The 22,353-nt window shown below is 45.9% G+C and overlaps 1 long non-coding RNA gene across 1 annotated transcript; it reads right to left on the bottom strand.

The window, feature by feature from the left end:
- Positions 1-6,860: 6,860 nt before the first annotated feature.
- LOC122465792 lies at positions 6,861-21,923 on the bottom strand. The gene is made up of 3 exons (XR_006290843.1): positions 21,907-21,923; positions 14,832-15,247; positions 6,861-8,509 (listed from the first exon to the last, which is right to left on the bottom strand). It is a non-coding gene; the product is annotated as an uncharacterized LOC122465792 (long non-coding RNA).
- Between the last annotated feature and the right edge of the window lie 430 nt (positions 21,924-22,353).

Genomic DNA, 22,353 nt, shown 5'->3' with positions numbered 1-22,353 from the left:
TGACTTTATCCTCACGCACAATTATTTCAAATTTGGTGACAATATATACCTCCAGACTAAAGGCACCGCTGTGGGCACCCGCATGGCCCCACAATATGCCAGCATTTTTATGGCTGACCTGGAATAACGCTTTCTCAGCTCTCGTCCACTCACGCCCCTTCTCTATCTACGCTACATTGATGACATCTTCATCATCTGGACCCATGGGAAGGAAACCCTGGAAGAATTCAACCACGATTTCAACAGCTTCTACCTCACCATCAACCTCAGCCTGGATCAACCTACATGGGAGGTCGTTAACACCACCCTATACCGAAAACCCACCGTCCGGTATGCCTACCTTCGTGACTCCAGCTTCCATCCCGGACACACCACACGATCCATTGTCTACAGCCAAGCGCTGAGGTACAACCACATTTGCTCCAACCCCTCAGACAGAGACCAACACCTACAAGATCTTCACCAAGCATTCTCAAAACTACGGTACCTGCATGAGGAAATAAGGAAACAGATCAACAGAGCCAGACATGTACCCAGAAGCCCCCTGCTGCAAGACAAGCCCAAGAAAGAAACCAACAGAACTCCACTGGCCATCACATACAGTCCTCAGCTGAAACCTCTCCAACGCATCATCAGTGATCTACAACCCATCCTGGACAACGATCCCTCACTTTCACAGGCCTTGGGAGGCAGGCCAGTCCTCGCCCACAGACAACCCGCCAACCTGAAGCATATTCTCACCAGCAACTACACACCACACCATAGTAACTCTAACTCAGAAACCAATCCATGCAACAAACCTCGATGCCAACTCTGCCCACATATCTACACCAGCGACACCATCACAGGACCTAACCAGATCAGCCACACCATCACCGGTTCATTCACCTGCATGTCCACCAATGTAATATACACCATCATGTGCCAGCAATGCCCCTCTGCTATGTACATCGGCCAGACTGGACAGTCCCTACATAAAGGATAAATGGACACAAATCAGATATTAGGAATGGCAATATACAAAAACCTGTAGGAGAACACTTCGATCTCCCTGGACACACAACAGTAGATTTAAAGGTAGCCATCCTGCAGCAAAAAAACTTCAGGACCAGACTTCAAAGAGAAACTGCTGAGCTTCAGTGCATTTGCAAATTTGACACCATCAGCTCAGAATTAAACAAAGACTGTGAATGGCTAGCCAACTACAAAAGCAGTTTCCCCTCCCTTGGTGTTCACACCTCAACTGCTGGAAGAGGGCTTCATCCTCCCTGATTAAACTAACCTCATTATCCCTAGCCTGATTCTTGCTTGCATATTTATATCTTCCTCTGGAAATTTCCACTACATGCATCCGACAAAGTGGGTATTCACCCACAAAAGCTTATGCTCCAATACATCTGTTAGTCTATAAGGTGCCACAGGACTCTTTGCCGCTTTTACACATCCAGACTAACACGATTACCCCTCTGATACTCTTTAGTGATTTCAGTTGTTAGTAGGGGGGCCCCAGTGCTGGCACACTCAGAACCACTTGCCCAAGATAGGCCTAATGCTCGGACCTTGGTATCAGTGATTTCAGCTCTGCAGCATGTAACAAGACTCCAAAGGGAGTCAAAATTAGCTCTGTTATTACGCAGTGGAGGACAAATCAGAAGGGGGCCCATACTATCAGATGCACATACCTGTCCCCTATAAAATCAGGACATCCGGTCACCCTAGTCCCCTCTGTCTTCTGAACAGATTTCAATTTGTCATCTTCCAAAAATGCTATTATTTCCATCTGGGATGTTGCTTCGGCAGTGACTAAAGGCAGCTTCAGACAATCAGCTTCAGCACTAAAAGGGTCAATCAGAAATCTGATCTGAGGTCTTTTCTGCTGCAAATCTTGGAATCTTTCCTCAAAACTGTGCTTTAGATCTTTAATCACACTCGCATACTTAGTTGTGCTCCGTTTTAGGGGTTCTGCTGCATCTTCTTTTGATCTGGCTCAAAGCTGTGATATTGAGGGAAAGTGTGTCAGCTCTCCCTCAAGCATTTGTTTGTGAAACAACTGCAGTTTGTTCATGAACGCAAATACGCCTTGCACTAGATCAGATAGCAACCGGAATTTTCCTTGTAAGTCCACATTTAGTTTATCCAAATGCAGCAGCATGTCTGCAAGAAATGCCAAGTCTAGAACCCATCCAGGATGTAAGCTTGGGGTGTATTCTGTGCTTCTCCTCCATAAACAATTTTACTGGTTCTCGGAGCTTGAAAAAACAGGAAATAACTTACCTCTTGAGAGCCGTCGAACTGCGCAGAGAAATGGCAAATCGGCAGGGAAATCGTCTTCATCCAGTTCTTCAATTACATTTTGAAATTGTCTGTGATTGAGTGCATTTGAGATACTGAATTTTACAATATGCAAGACAGGTTTCATGACGTGATCAAATTTGAGATTTTTAGATACCAGTTGCTCCTGATGAATAATACAGTGAAATGTCCAAAATTTGGGAAAGCTCTCGTCAGACTTACAAAGCCCTACTACTCCATTCGCAGATCCCCACATGGACAGAGCCCTTTCTGTTGCAATGGCAGTGAGCTTCTGTAAAGGGAAGTGACTTTTTGTAACTACCTACATCAACACTTCCTTTAGATCTCATCCGTGCATTCTGTCCTTTAGCGACACAGTGTCGAGGAGTTCTTCCCTTACAACTCAGTCATCAGACACAGTGCGGACAAATACCAAGAATAAGGTTTATCCTGTGCATGGCACGACTCATCCAAAGCGACGCTCAAATATTCACACTGCTGAAGTTGCAAGTGCAGTTGAGATTCGATGTCACTGTTCAGGTCAGAGATTCTGTGTTCTATTGTGTGGTGTGAAAGCTGCAGGCCAGAAATTTTCTTCTGTAGATTCTTGTTCTCTGGTGACAGGATTGAAATCACATCAGTGAGGCATGTTTTTATAAGTTCTCCTACAGAGTAGGGCTTTTTTGCACGGGCTATGTGCCAGGCCACATAATAGGAGGCTAACATTACAGTCAGTGATTGGTGGCAAATCTGGTGGAAAAACTGGGCTTTCACATCCGTTTGTTTTTTCAAAGTTTTCAGTTTTAAGGTGCAGATTTCAGAACCTTGTGGGAATTCTTGATCCATATGTGCATGGCTCGAAGCGAAATGATGCTGCAAGTTTGAAGATTTGAACTTAGAGATACACATCTGGCAAAGAAGACACACGGCCTTACCATTATGTTCAACGAAAAAGTACTTATTCTCCCACTCCTGTTGGAAGCCTCAATTTTCATCTGTGTATTTTCTTTTCTGTTTGCACTTGCCTTCCATTGTTAAATGGTGTAAGAAAAATGTAGATTAAAAATTTCCACACCACCTAGTCACCGTGAGCTTTATTCAAGGAGACACTGGTGCCAGCCAGGGGGTGCTGGACCCCTGGCTCTCTCCCAGGCCCCACCCCCCACTCTACCCCTTTCCCCAAGTCCCCACCCCCACCCCGCCTCTTCCCATCCCCTCCCCTGAGTGAGCCGTGTCCTTGCTCCTCCCGCTCCCTGCCGTCACAAAGCAGCTGATCATGGCAGACGGGAGGCACAGGGAGGGAGGAGCGGAGGGAGGGGTGAGGCTGCACACCGCGTCCTCTTTTCTTCCCGCTCCTCCCCAGAGCCTCCTCAACGCCGCAGAACAGCTGATCGCTGCGGGCGGGAGGCACAGGGGAGAGAGGAGGAGGCGCTGATTGGGGGGGCCGCTGGCGAGCGGGAGGTGCTGGGGGATGGAGGGAGGGGGCTAATAGGGCTGACAGTGGGTGCTGAGCACCCACCATTTTTCCCCAGAGTTGGCTCCTAGCAGGAGCTGCATAGTATCTTCTGAAGAGCCACATGTGGCTCCGAAGCCACAGGTTGGCCACCCATGGTATATAAAGATAGATCAGCGGTTCTCAACCCATGGCCCGTGGGCCGCATGCAGCCCAATTAGCACACAGCTGCAGCCCAGCTGAGTGCTAAAAAAAATTCAAATTTTGCCGCTCTGGTCTGATAGGGGCGGGGCTGTCTGAGGGGGAGACAGCATCTGGCAGCCTGCAGGAGGGCTCCTGCTAGCAGGAGGCTGGTGGTGAGTGCAGCATGGGGGCAGGGGGCAGGAGAGTGGGTCTCTGGGCAGGTTTGTTGGGGGAGGGGTTCTGAGCTGTGAGGGGGTGGGAGGTGCTGCGAATTAGGAGTTTGCGGGATGTCAGGTTTTAGGTGGGGCTCTGAGCCGAGGGTCTTGGCTGCCAGCCTGCGCCTGGCACTCCACTCCTGGCCCAATGCAGGGGTCCCAGCTGCCCACCCCTCAGGGTGGGGGTCCGGAGCCCGGCTGCCCAGCCGTGCAGAGGGTTGTGGGGTCTGGCTGCCTGGCCCTGCACCGCAGGGTCGCGGGGTCCCGGTCCGGCTGCCCGGCTCAGTGCAGTGGGGTCTGGCTGCAGGCTGCCTGGCCGCGCACTGCAGGGTCCTGGGTTCCAGCTGCCCAGCCCTAGGCTGTGGGGTCCCAGTCTGGCTGCCTGGGTCCCCACGGCGGGCTCTGGCAGCCAGCTGCCCTGCCCCATACCGTGGGGTCACGAGGTCCGGCTGCCCAGCTCAGTGTGGCAGGGTCTGGCTTCCGGCTGCCTGGCCCCGCAAGGTGGGGTCCAGCTGCCGGCTGCCCAGCCTTGCATGGTGGGGTCCAAGTCCAGCTGACAGCTGCCTGGCCATGCACCATGGGGTCCTGGGTACTGGCTGCTCAGCCCCTCGCCCAGGGCTCCCCTCCTGGCCCCCTCTGTAGAGGGGTCTCCAGTTGGCGGGAGGGGGCTGGGCATAAAGGACTGTAGAAGGTTTTAGGTGGAGTGTGCTGTGTTCTCAACCTGCGGCCCACGTAATATATTGATAAACAGGTTGAGAACCTCTGATATAGATAGATAGATTTACTCCTGGGGGGATTCTGCACCACTGTGCATGTGCAGAATTTATATCCTCCGCAGATTTCTTTGCTTCCCTGGAGAAAAATGACTTTCTGAAAGAGAAGCAAAGGGAAGTCACAAGAGTGGTCATGTGACCGTCCCCAACAGTATGTTTCAGGTGCCCAGGGCAGCTGGCAGAGAGATAAATCACTGTAGGGCACAGAGCGGGACTGGGGAAAACCCAGCTGGTGGCTCCTACCCTGCGCCGGGCTCAGCTGCTAGTCCTGGCTGGGCTGGAGAGGATGGGATTTCCTCTTCCCCTGCATGGCATCCAGGGCCATGTCACACTCACCCCCAGATTTCTCCCGCGGCTGTAGGAAGCTCTGCAAACATCCCTCCCCCGTCCTTTCTGCACCCATCACTCATAAGCTGCAGGGGGAAGGGTCACGGTACAGGGAGCTGCTCCCTCATCCACCTATCCCCCGTACATCCAGAGCCCCTTATACCCAGACCCTCCTGCCGAGCCTCACCCACCCCGCATCCAGAACCCCTCCTGACAAGCCCCACTCCCCCTGCACCTGGACCACCCCGATGAGCCACCCACACCCAGATATCCACCCTACTGAGCCCCAACCAGCTGCACCTGGATCCCCACCCCACTGAGCCCCACTCCCCCAGCATCTGGACCCCCCTCTGAGCCCCCCCATGTCCCACTGCTGAGCTCTATCCCCCCACACACCCATACCCTCCTACTGAGCCCCAACCACCTTCATCTGGACCCCCCTTCAGAGACCCATTACTGTTGCACCCAGAACCCCCCCGAAAAGCCCCTGTGCATCCAGATCCCCCCCGCACCTGGATCCTCCACTGAGCCACCTGCACCCAGATTGCCTCACACAGAACCCTCTCAACCAAAACCTTGATTCCCCCACACTAAGCCCCTCCACACTTGGATCCTGCCTTGCTGAGCCTGCCTGCCCACACCTGGTGCACCTGGCATGGAGGGGCAGGACCCTGCAGGGGTGGCAGCTTTGTATAATTTTTGGTGGTGCCCAGAACGGGTCCAAGTCCTGTCCCTCCCACACCTGCCTAAGGCTCTGGGAGGGAGTTTGGGTGCAAGAGGGAGGAGGGGTCGGCTCTGGGAGGGAGTTGGGCTGCGGGCTCTGAGCTGGGGCAGGGGTGCAGGGTGGGGTGCAGTGCTTACTTTGGGTGGCTCCCGAAAGCCACCTGCACCCCCCTCTGGCAGCAGCTCCTAGATGGGGGACCCATTGGCCACAGCTGGCAGAGTCGGTGCTCGGGGTGGGAGCAGCACACGGAGACACCCACACCCCCAGGGGCTGCAGGGACATGCCGGCCACTTATGGAAGTGGAGTGGGCAGGCAGGAAGCCACCTTAGCCCTGATGCACTGCCAATGGTGGTGGTGGGTCCCCTGGGCCCTTTTAAATTGCTCGGGGGCGGCAGGCAGGGCTGCTGGGGAGGCACGCGGGGGCAGCAGGTGGGGCTGGGGGAGAGACCTGGCCCCAAACTTTGTGGAGCCTGGGCACCACAGGCCCATACAACTCACCGCCCCTGGGGCAGGCCTGGTCCTTGCGCTGCGTCAGGGTTGGGTGCAGCCTCACCATTGAGTCCATGTCCCGGGTGGGAGCTGCACAGTGATCTCCCACCTCTGTGCAGCCTGTGGCCTGTGCTCCCCAATGCTATGCTGGAGCCTTCACATTTAATTGACAAATAAAATTTGCAGAATTTTAAAATATTGTGTGTAGAATTTTTAAACTTTTGGCACAGAATGCCTTCAGGAGTAATAGATAGATAGAATGGGGATAAAAAGAGAAATTGTGGTGAAAGAGGAGATTTTATGCATGTATGGTAGACATGTCCAGTTATTAGAGAATATTGGGATGCAATCAGTAATCAGCTATCACAAATTGTTGGATATTTATTACCAAATTATGTATCAAGGAGTAACAGAACAAATAAACATAAAACACTGGAATACTTTGATCAAAGAAATTAAGTCATCTCAGAATCCATGTCATCTCACAATCCAACTTTTCTCCATTTAATGGTTTGTGATGATACTAGAAACCTTCCTTGAACAGAATGCTATCATTTATTTGAAAAATGCTTTTCAATAGTACACTTTTTAACTTTTGGTTTGATTTCTATAATAATAAACACTTTGCTGAGCAGTTTGCAAAGTTTATAGTACAAATACTTACAACTTATGTACATTTACCACATTATTCAGGTGAAATCACTGTGCCTATTTGTTACATTTTGAACAAAATATGCAAGTTAAAAAACAGTGATACAGAATACTAATTAAGATTAAATAGACAGATGTAGTATAACCAAAATAAGATCATTTTAATGTCACTCATCTTGAATTTGATTTCTTGGCTGGGACTCTTAGAATGCAGTGTTCCTTGACTGATGAGACAATTCTAAAAGCTATATGCAGCACAGATAGATCTCAGTCAAGAAACACACTTCACCTATCTTGGAACTTCTGGGTTTTATGCTATTTTTAATAGATGCCATTTGCCAAACTCAAAACGGGGCCTCCACACTATTAATTGCAGACAGTGTATCTACCTCTAATCAGATAACTGAGTCAATGATGGCTATTCTGCAATGTCCTTACTTCTCTGTAATGGATACAGTCAAAAATTTGTGCATCCAAATCCTTTTGTAATGACAATGTTGGTTGCATCTACAACAGGCTGTTATGCTCACCTCAGTCAATAAATGTAATGACACTGTCTGTGGAATCCTGCAGAGGCTAGATGGCATTATGAGTGGCTCATCTAGTATTAAAATGTACAGGAATTATGAGTGGCTCATCTAGTATTCAAAGCTTTTCTCCCTTATACCAAGAGAAAGACATCGTAGGCATTTACAGCCAATGCCAGGATCATGTACTAAATCAACACTGAAAGCAGCATTTAGTCTAGTGTTCTCTGCCAAAAGGCAGGCTGGCTGCGGAATTCATCACTGTAATACATATAGCTGCCTATCTTCTGAGCAAAGTCAGTATCTCAGCAGATCGTCTGAGCAGTAATTACAATGTCCAGCACAAATGGTACTTCAAGAACTTTATAGTTTAAGTCCTTTTCTGCAAATATGGAATGGCTCAGATAGACCTGTTTGCAAATGTCAACAGTTTTGTCTAGAGGAGGAAAAAAGTTATAGTTCTCTGACTGATGCCTTCTTCTTGAACTGGATGCAAGAAATTTCTGGTTTTGTTTGTCCCCATTATGTCTGCCCCAGAGAAATCTCTGAACAAAAAATTGTCCAAGTGGCCCAGATTTGTATGTAGACCTGGTATGGTATGACCTTGCAGATACATCAGTTGTAGAACACATTCCATTAGTTCACAGTGTTAACAGCAGTCAGGATTTCAGGGCAAGCTATTCCTTTGACCCCTCTCCAGACCCTCCATGGGCATGCTTTTCAGGTGACAGACCCACCACCTGCACGTCTCTCAAAGTGGAATTCCATCCCATCTTTAGATTGGGTCCCCAGATTTCAGCACCCCTGTTTACCAACTCTCTCTCTTCAGCAGCTCCAACTGGGTTTGGCCCCTGCTACAGACTTCCTTCTGAGGGCTGTGAACAGGAGGTAAACACAGGGACTCCAAACAGATTCTTCAAAACACAGCATTACTGATTTATCCATATGAACATAACCAACAGAGAGGAAAAGGGTTAAAACAACAAAAAGGCCTATCTGCATATTATCGATCTTAAGCTTAGCATTTCCCTTAAGTCTTAGGTAGGCCTGACTGAGTCATGGTACTCCAATATCTGGGAGAGCAGGGTCACTGCCTCCTTCTGTTTCTCTCAGATTGAGGAATGACGCTTTTAACCCCTCCCAATACCTTTGTTTCATTTTTCCCACTTGGAATCTGACCACCACACTGGGTTATCAAACAGGCTGTTGATCAGAGAATGGTAGGGATAAACCTTCAAAGGAGCAGCCGTGTTAGTCTGTATTCGTAAAAAGAAAAGGAGTACTTGTGGCACCTTAGAGACTAACCAGTGGATTTGTGCTGGAAATGGCTCTACTTGATGATCACTTTAGATAAGCTGTTACCAGCAGGAGAGTGGGGTGGGAGGAAGTTTTGTTTCATGGTCTCTGTGTGTATATAATGTCTTCTGCAGTTTCCACGATATGCTATGCATCCAATGAAGTGAGCTGTAGCTCACGAAAGCTCATGCTCAAATAAACTGGTTAGTCTCTAAGGTGCCACAAGTACTCCTTTTCTTTTTTCAAAGGAGCTGACACCTATGTCATGGCCTGCTTTATCTACAGTCATTGCCTGTCTTCCTGAAGATGAGTAAAACCACCAGGACTGAGTTAACTCTTTGCATCCATGTAGCAGACAGCATGATAGTAACTGGATAGAAGTACACATCATATTAATTAAAAAAACAGGTATTTCCCACATTCTTCACAGAACTGAATGTAAAGAGTTGCACACAGGAAGCGATTTGCAGTGTACAACAACTTACTGGTCCTCCAAAACCTGGAACAATGCTGCATATTCTGGAGCACCATCTATTGACACATTTTTCTATATACGTATATAGAACTATATTTCACTTGTAGAGCATTCTCTTAATGCACAATGGCCTTTACAGCATACATATCTCTATTACTGAGATCTGTAAGGCTGCTATCTGACACTCTTCGTACATTTACTCAGTTATTCCTGTGACTCAGCTTCTGGGTTTAATGCTTATTCAGGAGAGTAGTTCTACAGTCTTTTATTTAACTAGCTGTTCAGACCCATCTCCTGTGAGTGTTGTTACTGCTAGTTAATCTTCCAAAAGTGGAGATTTATGCTACAATTTTTGAAGAAGGAAAAGAAGAAATTGTGGTTATTCCAGGGGTTGTCAGCATAGATCCATACTTCCTAACCTCTGTCTCCACTTTTTAAGAGTCTAAGATACAGATTCTTATTAGGTGGAAGGAACTGAAGAGGCTCAAGCCTGCAGCTCCTTATATTACCACATAACCAAATATTCAATAGAGGTTGAGAGCATGTGCATGGTTCTAAGTCACTACTTTATATCAGGTTCCAGTTTCAATGTAGAGGGTCCATGCACACTTAAGAGTGAAGTTCTATGTAAATTAACAATATATTTGAATAATCAGTCACTGGTAATTATCTTTTTATCTTTCAATATATGCAATTCTTCACCTCCCCCATCTTATTCCTCCTCCCAGTTGGAAGCAGGCATCTACATGAAGGGAAGTCTTCATGTTATAACCTTCTTCTCTCAGTAGGAAATGCATCTTCCCATGCATCTTAGGACGGTGATGATGAGTGGTGATGGCAAGTCATATTGGCAGCAGGCACAACCATTCAGGAGACCATTGACATTATGAGTCTATGCCCTTGTGGGATACAGCCACTCCAGACAGATAACTAATTGCCCTCTATGACGAGATAACTGGCTCTGTGGATGAGGGGAAAGCGGTAGACGTGTTGTTCCTTGACTTTAGCAAAGCTTTTGACACAGTCTCCCACAGTATTCTTGCCAGCAAGTTAAAGAAGTATGGGCTGGATGAATAGACTATAAGGAGGATAGAAAGTTAGCTAGATTGTCGGGCTCAACGGGTAGTGATCAGTGGCTCCAGGTCTAGCTGGCAGCCGGTATCAAGTGGAGTGCCCCAAGGGTCGGTCCTTGGGCTGGTTTTGTTCAATATCTTCATAAATGATCTGGAGGATGGTGTGGATTGCACCCTCAGCAAGTTTGCAGATGACACTAAACTGGGAGGAGAGGTAGATACACTGGAAGGTAGGGATAGGATACAGAGGGCCCTACACAAATTAGAGGATTGGGCCAAAAGAAATCTGATGAGGTTCAACAAGTCCTGCACTTAGGACGGAAGAATCCCACGCACCGCTACAGACTAGGGACCGAATGGCTCGGCAGCAGTTCTGCAGAAAAGGACCTAGGGTTACAGTGGACGAGAAGCTGGATAGGAGTCAACAGTGTGCCCTTGTTGCCAAGAAGGCCAATAGCATTTTGGGATGTATAAGTAGGGGCATTGCCAGCAGATCAAGGGACGTGATCGTTCCCCTGTATTCGACATTGATGAGGCCTCATCTGGAGTACTGTGTCCAGTTTTGGGCCCCACACTACAAGAAGGATGTGGAAAAATTGGAAAGAGTCCAGCGGAGGGCAACAAAAATGATTAGGGGACTGGAACACATGACTTATGAGGAGAGGCTGAGGGAAATGGGATTGTTTAGTCTGCGGAAGAGAAGAATGAGGGGGGATTTGATAGCTGCTTTCAACTACCTGAAAGGGGGTTCCAAAGAGGATGGATCTAGACTGTTCTCAGTGGTAGCTGATGACAGAACAAGGAGTAATGGTCTCAAAGTTGCAGTGGGGGAAGTTTAGGTTGGATATTAGGAAAAACTTTTTCACTAGGAGGGTGGTGAAACACTGGAATGCGTTACCTAGGCAGGTGGTGGAATCTCCTTCCTTAGATATTTTTAAGGTCAGGCTTGACCAAGCCCTGGCTGGGATGATTTAGTTGGGGATTGGTCCTGCTTTGAGCAGGGGGTTGGACTAGATGACCTCCTGAGGTCCCTTCCAACCCTGATATTCTATGATTCTATGATAACAGCTTTATATCCACTCTCCCTTCTCTGAAAATGATTTTTAGCAGGAAGAGGAGATGGTTTGTAGCATTCAAGTATACATTTCATTTTACAGAATTTTAATGTAAACTTCCGCACAGCATTATAATGCAATGCAGATCAGACTGTGGGTAGATTTTATTAGCCAGTATAGGAGCTATAATTTCAATTTTTTAACATTCACGTGACTATTTTTGTGGTTTATATTTGAATTCTCTTTGTGATTTGTGGTTTTCCCTTTCTAGTAATAAATGTTCTTGACTGATTGTGTAGACTTATGGTTGTGGCTAACTGTATTGTTTCCTCTTTCTTGAATGTGTTCCTGTGCTCTATTAAAATCTTGGTGTTACAGCATCGATAGACATACCATAGATAGAGACATTTTCTTTACAATTTTGAGGAATCAAAATAATTTGGGGTGTAATTTCTCATTACTGTGGTCAAACCAAAAGTGAATTTCTGTGGGACTGTTTTGTAAAATTAGATTTGTCCAGTTACAAAGCATGTAACTAAGCATCTAAGCATGCACAAATGTTGTTCTCACTTTTTGCACTTGAAAAACTTATAATCAGCTACTTTTTAAAGCTTCAGACTTGCCATAGTCCTCAACGCCTAGTACCTTTGAGATGTCTGAAGGAATTCTGTTTACAAATAACTAAAGGCCAGATGGTGGCTGGCCTTTACATGGCCTCTCCCACCCCATGCACACGTAAGAATTGCAGTTGCTGTAATGGGTGAGTGAAAGAATTGATCTGTGAACCACCAAATGGAGGAGCAAGCACCATGATTCTTGACTCAACCAACCTACAAAGTCAGGAGAACATTGCTCATATGAAGGGATGTAGCAGCGTGTGCCTCTTGGAGACCTGAATCACCTTCAGTGTGAGGTGGTATCAGTTGTCTCTCTAATTACAATTTTGGTTTCAGTTATACTTCTTAGTATATATATTCTTATTGTATTAATTAAACTCAAATTATACCCTAATCTTTTCCCACTCCTGTGTTGTGTCTAAATTTAACAGATTTCATTTTCATATTTTTTCCAGCTTTCCAAAGAGGGATTCTCTAGCATCTTGAATGCTGCCAATATCAATTTCTTGCTTTAAGCCCATGCCATCTTTTATTAACCAAAAGTCTCTGCTTTCAGGAAACAGTTGTGGGCATGATAAAATAGGTACTTAAAGAGTCCTGGAATGCATTGATACAGCCCAAGTTGAAAGATGTGCCATAAGTGGTCACATCAAAGTGTAAAAACGTTGCTATCTACATGCACTAAACCATCACAAGGACAAACAACCACTTCATGCAATCAAGTGCCCTGCCTCACTTTGTGTAGACGCACCTTTAGAAAAGTTGCTAAATTCTATAAAAGATATTTACAAACAGTAGATTTAAGTTTGCATTTTATCTTACTTGCATTACAATTTGAACCACATTAGCAACACAACCTGTTCAAAATTGTTGTAAAACATAGATATGCCAGAACTTAACAATTATTCAAAATAGAGGCAGTTTTAAAAACAATACCTTCACTGCTACCATTTGATTGACTAGCCCTCTAACTACAGTAGCATAACTGGAAAACATAGGATGTGACAATGTGGACATAAATGACGTTACAACAGCATGGGAGACTGGAACTGTTTGAAAATGATTTAAATTCTCCCAATATGCTAGGCTTCCTAGACAGTGATGGGACTTGGGTTTCTCAAAAAGACTTAGCATTAGAACTAGCTTATGCAAAGTGTTTAAACATTTGGATTCCATTCAAGAGGATGTAATTATGGTTAAGCCTTAAGCACTTTTCTTTCTGTAGGAGTCACAAATTAGGTGACAGGAATGTTTAAGCAAACATTTTAAAGAACATTTCTGCTGTTTAGGGCATTAATAGACAGACGATGATTTATCCAGGTGTGGGTGAGATCACTGTACAGTGGTTCAAATTACTCATTTCAGGAAGGACCCTGAGGTTTGTGATGGGCAATTGTTATTTTCTCTGAGGGCACTCACAGGTGGGGTTCCACAGGGTTTCATCCTGACACCTCTCCTATTCAACATTTACTGTATATGAGGCTGCTAGTGGAGATTGTGAAAATGTTTTGAACCATACTAACATTAGTTTGATGATAATACTTAGCTTTGTGTCTCCTTCTCACTGAACCTGGATTCTGTAGTTTTCTTTTAGAGTAGCAGCCGTGTTAGTCTGTATCCGCAAAAACAAAAGGAGTACTTGTGGCACCTTAGAGACTAACAAATTTATTTGAGCATAAGCTTTCGTGAGCCAATGCATGCATTTTCGTTTTGTAGTTTTCTTGTTTTCTTAGTGCCTGGCTGAATTAGGATCCTGTCTGAAAACTAGCTGGCACAGGCTCACTCTGAATAAGTTGTAGATGATACTGGTGGGCAGGAAAAAACATATTGAGGAATCTATGGAAGTTATCTCACCACTACACATTACAATGAGATAGCAAATCTAGCTTTTAACTGGTTTGCCAGCTCAGATTCTTTTTAGATATAGCACTGCTCATAGATTCCCAGATGACAGCAGTGTCTCAAAGTTTTTTTTTCCATCTTTAGCTGGCCCTGGGATGATGATTATTAATTATTTGTATGATCATAGCACCTAGGTGTCCCAGTGATGGACCAGGACCCCACTGTGCTATGTGCTTACAATTGCAGAACAGACAGTCCCTGCCCCCAAAAGTTTACAATCTAAGTATAAAACAGAAGACGAAAGATGGAAACAGACCGACCGATGGGGGCATACAAGGAAAAAATGAGACAGTATTGGTCAGCATGACAAGCTGTAGTGTCAGGACACCGGCAGCCTAACTGTCGTCAAGGAGTGAAACCATTCCTTTCCTTAAGATACGATTTTGACTGAATTCCTCCTGTTGGGTCAATCTTGAGTTTTTCCTTTTTAGGGTGATACATCCCTTTCTGAGTAAGTCCTCGGCACTATGTCCATCAGGGATCACAAAGACCTGAGATACTGATTCCACAGTTTTATTGTCTCAAAAGAACTAATACTAGTAGGAAGATTGGATATATTTACTGGTATGTATTACACATTGACATTTTTTCATTTGTGCATTATTAAAGCAAAATCAGATTGATATTTACAGTCATCTCCTGAAGAGTTTCTTTCTGAATACCTGACAGAAACAGTCTATAGCTTTCCTCTCTGGACACAATTTCACATTGGAAGCTATGTTTGATTTACAGTTGTTGAATTGCATTAGCATTTAACCTACATGATAGATAGAAGTTACCTTTTATTGGAGTATCTCTCTTTTCGAACCAGTTTTTCTCTGAGATGATGTTCTTCCATCCTAGCTTTTATGTCTGGTATAGTCATATTTTCCACACCACTCTGCATGTGTCTGGTCCAATGGTTGAATGCAAAGGAATGCATTTCCTTCTGCATACCTGATTTGGAGTACAAAACTTATATCATCCTCAGCCTGACTGTCTCTGGCTGTTTGCTACTGCGTCAACATTTCCTCACTTTTCCCACCAGCTCTAAGTTTTGGCATTCAAGAAGTCACCATAATTTTCCAGGGTCCATGAGATGGCTTTGTACAGTGTCTTTGGTCCTCCATGTTTGGAGAATGTTCGGGTTTGTAGAGGCTCTCCTCAAACTTTGTTGTTTCCAAATTTAGGACTTTTTTAGAGACTCCTAGGATTCCTGTTATTAGAGAAGGGATCATTTTAATTACTTATTCTGCTTCTCTGACAATTGTGAAAGTAGAATGAATTCTATTGAAATTATAATTCATTAAAGAAATGCTGCTTGAAGAGTTTGTTGAAATAAAGTTGTCAGGAAGAGAAACATTAAGGAGTGTGAGACAATGGGTCCTCAAACGAATTAACTTAGAGCTCCTACTGAGCTAGAAGATTGGTAAACATTAGTATGCAAATAAGATATGTATGTATATTTGTCAGTTTCTGCTTCCTTTTGTCTCTTATGTTAAATTGGCTTTGGCTTAATTGTATAAATAAGATAGCATGAGCCTCAGAGAGGGGCTCACATATCTGGGTGCATTGGCAAAGCGCTTTGCTAATAAACAGAGTGGTCTGACAAATTATGTGAGTCCTGAATCTGACTTTAACAATTTGGAGGTTCCACCGAGATGGCAACCGTCTTCACTGGGGCCGTGTGACTCCTGACTGTTCTTAGGATGGCCGTGGCAAGCCGGCACCTGGGCATTTGGCCCGAGCAGTCCTCCGCCAGAACGGAAGGGTGCCTGACCACAGTGAAGTCTATGCCATCGAACCTGTTGGTTCCCACTCTGTTCTGGTAGAGATCCCAGGATCTGACATCAGGAATCTGGTCAGGTAATTATTTCTGTGTTTTGTCCGGACTGAGGACTGTCTTGTCTCTGTGTCTGTCCGTCCTCCCTGTGGTGTGTTTGAGTCTGGGTGCCGTCTCCGTCCGGGGATCGGCTGACCAAAGGGTTCCTGTCCCCACGGTCTGAGTGAGTGAAATCTGCACAATTGCAGCCGCACCGCGCCTTGGGTAAAACCCTTGGTGTGAAAGCAAGGGCGATTGAGGCAGTAGCCTGTGGGCTCCTTTTGTGTGTTGCACCGGGCATCGCTCTGATGAACCCGACTTTCCTTCTTGTGTGATTGGTGTGTAAAGTCCTCCTGTATGGGTAACCAGATGTCTAAGTCAGGACAGTTCCCTAAAGGAACGCCGGCTCATTTTATGTATTTTAGGAAGAGTCCGGACTCATGTAAATTTCTGGAAAAATGGTCTAGGCTAACTCAGGAGAATCCCAAAATTCAGTGGCCACTGTTAGGATCTTGGGACAAAGACTAAGTAGACGTCTTAAAAGACAAACTCAGCCAACCTAAAACTAAGTTGGCAAAAGGAGAGGTTGATTGTTTCATGCAGTGGTGGGAAGAGGCAAATCATAGGTGGACAGAATCAAAACTTGCCCCTCTCAAAGATTCTGGCTTCTATCCCACCAGATGCAACTCATTTTACTGTTGTTGATTTGTGCTCTGCTTTCTTTTCTGTGCCGGTTCACCCTGACTCCCAGTTCCTGTTTGCCTTTTCTTACAAGGGGCAACAGTACACATGGATCGCACTGCCCCAGGGGTATACTGAAAGCCTGTCATATTTTTCCCAAGCATTAGCCCGAGACCTTGCTGACCTTGTTTTCCCGTCCAGGTCCACACTAGTCCAATATGTAGATGATCTACTCCTCTGTTCCCCTTCATTGTCTGCCTCTGAAACTGACTCTTTAGTGCTCCTTACTGCCCTAGCAAATAAGGGTCACAAAGCTTCTCGCTCTAAACTACAACTCTGTCAAGCTTCTGTCACATACCTTGGCTTTCTCCTCTCCCAGAGTTCCCGTGCACTTTCTCCCACCCGTGTCCAAGCTATCCTTAGCTTTCCCCGACCCCGCTCCCCACACCAGGTCCGGAAGTTTTTAGGCATGGCTGGATTTTGCAGACAATGGATTCCCCAATTTGCCTCCCTTGCAAAACCTCTCCAGGAACTCACTCGATTCTCTGTGCCTGACCCCATGCTGAGGCCAATTCTGCCTTTGTTTCCCTCAAACAGGGTTTGGCTTCTGCCCCTGCCTTAGGGCTGCCTGACTATTCTAAGCCTTTTACCTTTTTCTGCCCTGAACAATCTGGATGTGCACTTGGAGTTCTCACTCAGATGCACGGAGAAAAGAACTGCCCAGTGGCTTATTTCTCTGCCATGACCCTGTTACCCAAGGCTTACCCCGCTGCCTGCGTGCTGTGGCTGCTGCAGCGCGCCTAGTCGAAATGTCTGATTCCCTTGTTCTCCGCTCTCCTCTTACCGTCCTGGTCCCTCACTGACCTCACCCTGCTCCAAGACTCTGCCCCAGAAACCGAGAAAGAATCCTGGGTTGCCCAAGGTTGCTCTCTATATCCTGATTCTTTTTGGAGCTCGCCTACTGGTGCCTTTGTAGCCCCCTTTTCACTCTACCCGTCTCTGGCCGCCCTGCTACACGGTGTTTTGCATGTCGGAAAGGAGGGGATAGTCTCTGCTGTAACTAAGACAGGATGGTGGGCCCCCCCATTTTAGCTCTTTTGCAGCCCGCCACTGTGCAGCCTGTACCGTTTGCCAAAGCCATAATATTGGTAAACCTGTAAAAGTGGCCCAGGGGTTCCAGGGCCTGCCTCAAGCACCGTTCTTGCATTGGCAACTTGATTTTGTACAAATGCCTAAGTGTCAACAATATGAATTTATATTGGTTATGGTATGTTTATTCTCTGATTGGACTGAAGCTTTTCCTTGTCGCAAGGCTGACTCACTGTCTGTTGCCAAATGTTTGTTAAATCATATTATGCCTGCCAAGGGAATTCCTGCTATTCTGTCCAGTGATTGGGGTACACATTTTACTGGACAACTTGTTCAACACCTGGACCGTATATTGCGTATCAAATACCTGTTGCACTGTCCCTACCACCCACAGAGTGCAGGTGCAGTTGAAAGACGAAATGGTGTACTTAAGAATAAGCTTGCTAAAATCTGTGACTCTACAGGATTAAGCTGGCCAGTAGCCTTACCTTTAGCCCTTATGGACATGAGATCCACTCCATCCCAAAGGCATAAATTAAGTCCCTTTGAAATTGTTATGGGATGCCCTATGCGAGCTATGACTACCATTACTCCCGTTCCAGATTTGAACTTGACTCAGAGTGAGCTCCTTCAGTATTGCAAGGGACTAATGCAAGCTGTAAGTCACTTCCATTCACAGGTTCGAGCTGCCTGGCCCACGGAACCCACCTCCGACGCTTGCCACAACCTCAAGCTAGGTGATTGGGTCTGCGTACGGCGCCATTATCGAAAGCACGCCTTGGAGCCCCGGTGGAAGGGTCCTCATCAGGTACTGCTTACTACACAAACAGCTGTTAAACTATCTGGCATCGCAGCGTGGATACATGCTTCACAGTGTAAGAAGGCACCATCCCCAGAGAACCAATCATCACCTCAGGACAACGCAGAGTCAATTTTGACTCCAGAAGAAGATGCAGAGGAACAGTCTGCAATACCTTACAATCTACGCTCTCATAAGGGTTGCCAGAAGCAGACGCTGTTCCTCGGCTGCTGGTATCTTACGGTCTGGGGAGACCATGATGACAATTCTTTTATCCAGCAGCAGGTGTGGATAGCTCAGACCCTTAATATTTCTAATTGCTGGGTCTGCAGCCACATCCCAGCCCACTCTCAAACTGGTGTTCCTGTCCTGGCTATCCCACTCAAATCCCCAGACCTCACTGGAGGGCCTCATCCGTTTAACAAAATATGGAAAAGCAATGACACTTGGGAAGCGGTGGGAATAAATGCATCTAAATGGATAAGTGTGGTGGAGGGAAAAGGTCATTGGTGTTGGGTGTGTAATGGGACAGGGCTGGATCTGGGGAAAAGCCATTGCCTTCAGCATATTGTGGCCAATGGTGTATGGGATTATTCAAACAAAACTAAAAAGTGGCAGGCTGGGTATGGAGATATGAATTTTTTCTCAACCTGGGATCAAACAGAGAAATCAATCTCATGTTCCCCCTACAGTAACCTTAGTGAAAACAATACAATCTTTCAATGTCATGCAAATAACACCACTCCTCGTAAGGAGAATTACCCTGTACCCTTTGGGGGATACTACTCCTCCTTTGCAAACACCTATATGACAAATGGGTGCAACCGACCCTTCCCGGCCTTAATAGGCCATCACTGGGTGTGTGGGACCAGAGCTTATACCGCACTACCAGCTAATTGGTCAGGAATCTGTTATCCCGCCCAACTCTTCCCACAATTCCGAGTGCTAGGAACCTTCCCTCGAGAATGCCTCCGCAATTTCAGGCGAAAAAGAAGGCACTTAACAGATGTCCAATGGTATGTAAATAACATAAGCCCCTTAACCTGGGAAGAGGCCATTGGCGGTTCCTTCATATCATTAGGGAGAGTAATACATCATGCAAAAAGGCTCCTAAGGTTACAAGCACTAGTTGAAATAATGGCAAATGAAACCGGAGAAAGTTTAAGAGCCCTGGCCAAAGAAACAGGGGCAATCCGACAGATGGCCCTCCAAAATCGTCAGGCATTGGACATAGTACTGGCGGCAAAAGGAGGGACTTGTGCTCTTATTGGAAAAGACTGCTGTGTGTATATACCAGACAACACCAACGAGGTAATAGATCGTGCTAGCCACTTAGAACAAATCGCATATCTTCCCCACGAAGAGCCAAGCTCTTTATGGAAGTGGCTAAGTAACCTTTTCAATTTCTCTGGCATAGGAAACTGGTTGTTTCAGGGAGCCCTAATTCTCCTGTTTGGAATCCTAATAATTTTTGTATGTTTTCAGTTACTTTCCTGTTGTATCCAAAATTGTGTCAGGCATGCTACACAGATAGCTGCCCCAAACCAGAGTGCTAATTTGATGATTTTAAATATCACTGAGGAACAAAGAGATAAAGAACGATTGATATGTGCAACCCAGTAATTGTTGGTCATTGCGTAGCTTGACTAAAAGGAGGGATTGTGAAAGTAGAATGAATTCTATTGAAATTATAATTCATTAAAGAAATGCTGCTTGAAGAGTTTGTTGAAATATAGTTGTCAGGAAGAGAAACATTAAGGAGTGTGAGACAATGGGTCCTCAAACTAATTAACTTAGAGCTCCTACTGAGCTAGAAGATTGGTAAACTTTAGTATGCAAATAAGATATGTATGTATATTTGTCAGTTTCTGCTTCCTTTTGTCTCTTATGTTAAATTGGCTTTGGCTTAATTGTATAAATAAGTTAGCATGAGCCTCAGAGAGGGGCTCACATATCTGGGTGCATTGGCAAAGCGCTTTGCTAATAAACAGAGTGGTCTGACAAATTATGTGAGTCCTGAATCTGACTTTGACGCAGTCTTGTTTGAGAAGGGATTCTTACTCATGTACCACCTCCCATCAGATCTGAAAGGGTGGGGGCAACATTTTTCAATTACTGTTTTTTCTTAATGGTCTTGCCATATCATATAAATATTTTGGAGCCTCTATTATTGTTGTTACATTTAAATTTGAGGAGAATTCTGTTTCCCGCTCATCCAGGAAGTGAAATGGGACATTCTAAAGGGCACCATGACACTGGCAGTAGGTCTCAGAATGAGGGTGAATTCTCAGTGCCAAAAATCTTTGAAAGCTAGAGATTTCACCCAGTCTCATACTAAGGAACTGAGACTCAAAAAGCAGGAATCCAGTCAAATGATATCAAATGAGAAGCAGAATTACAGGTGATTAGTTATTTCTTTTTTTGACGTGGTCCTTACAGTACAATTGTCCAGTTTAGATATGGTATGTTGTGTATTTGGAATTACTTGAAGCTTCAACCAATGCAGAATAAAGTTGCCCACCTTTAAGTAGGGCAGGCAAACATGAGCACGTAATTGCTGTGCCTTGGTGCTTTCAATTTACATCAAGATATCATCTATAAAACTACCCAAGACTTGGCTATTTCAAAGACTGCTTCCATCCCCAAGTCCTGTCACAGAGGCTGCTATCTGCCATAGTGCTTTTGCTACCTATCCACGGACATGAGGCAGGATGGAGGTGAGCATTCTTGCTGGCGGTCCCTTGACTCTGGAAATTATCCTTTTGAGGTATTCCAGCACCTCAGTTTGATGATTTTACAATGTCATGCAGGATGCATTTATTCAATTTCTAGTCAGGAGGAAGGGAGGGAGTACCAGCAACAGACTTTATTTGTCTCAGTCACTGGTAACAGGGGTTTGTTATTAACTTGTGTAATAGTTGCCCAGGAATCACAATGAGTAATTCAATATAAGGAAATAAGATAACCTACATAAAACACCAAACCCTTTCCCATTTCTCCAGGAAAGACTGTATTTGGGGCATGTGAAGAGTACAAAAAATCCCAAGCCAACTCCACCCGCCATTAGTGAATGTGGCTTCATTATTGCAACATGGGATTTACATGTCCTTCAATGCCAATTAAATCCTTTCCTGGGCTGGGTGACTGAAATCGAAAAATACATTTTAGGTGTGTCCTTTTTGAAAAAACAAGGGAAGGAATTTTGGAAACGAAAGGCTGTGTGAGAGTTAGGACAGTGGAGAAGAAAGTGAAACGGCAGGATGGGTTAGTGATTAGTTGCTTGTCCCTTTGACTCCCCAATGAGGGGAGAATCCCCTTACGTTGTTTTGGGATTACAGATTTGTGGCAAGGAAAAACAGGATGATGTGCCAAGAAATGGAAGAGAAGCTAAATCGTGTGACCCAGCGAGACAGTGGGTGTTCAAAGACAAAAAGAAGAGTGAAAGCCGAGGTGCCCCAGAACTGGCAGAGATGGAGGAACTGACCCTCCTCCTTTACTCCCTGTTATCCCAGAGGTGGCCGCGCTCCATAACACTTTCGCCCGGGCATTCCACCCGCCAGAGCCAGCAGCTGTGGAGTCAGGCGAAGGGATTGACTTCGAATTACCCCTCGCTGCAGAAAAGGCGAGACTCCAGTTAAATCCCCCTGACAGAAGCGATTAGGAGGGTAACGTGTCGATCAGGCCTCAGCCGGCACAGACTCTTTTCTCCCGAACTGTTGCTTTTATTTTATTTCCCTCCAACTGCGCTTGCGCCTGCTCCCAGGACAAGCCGACCCCAGCTCCCCCTCCCCTTGGCCGTCGGGCCGTCGTGACTCTGAACGGCGCACGTGCGGCTCCCCGCGTCCCCCAGTTGAGCCTGACGTAGGCTACGGACCGGTGACAACTGAGGAAGGGGAGCAGGGGGAGCTCAGTCTGGCAGCGTGGGGGAGGG

Source organism: Chelonia mydas, chromosome 5, assembly GCF_015237465.2.
Source record: "Chelonia mydas isolate rCheMyd1 chromosome 5, rCheMyd1.pri.v2, whole genome shotgun sequence".
Classification (NCBI taxonomy): domain Eukaryota; kingdom Metazoa; phylum Chordata; order Testudines; family Cheloniidae; genus Chelonia; species Chelonia mydas.
This window is presented reverse-complemented; position numbering and strand designations above follow the sequence as displayed.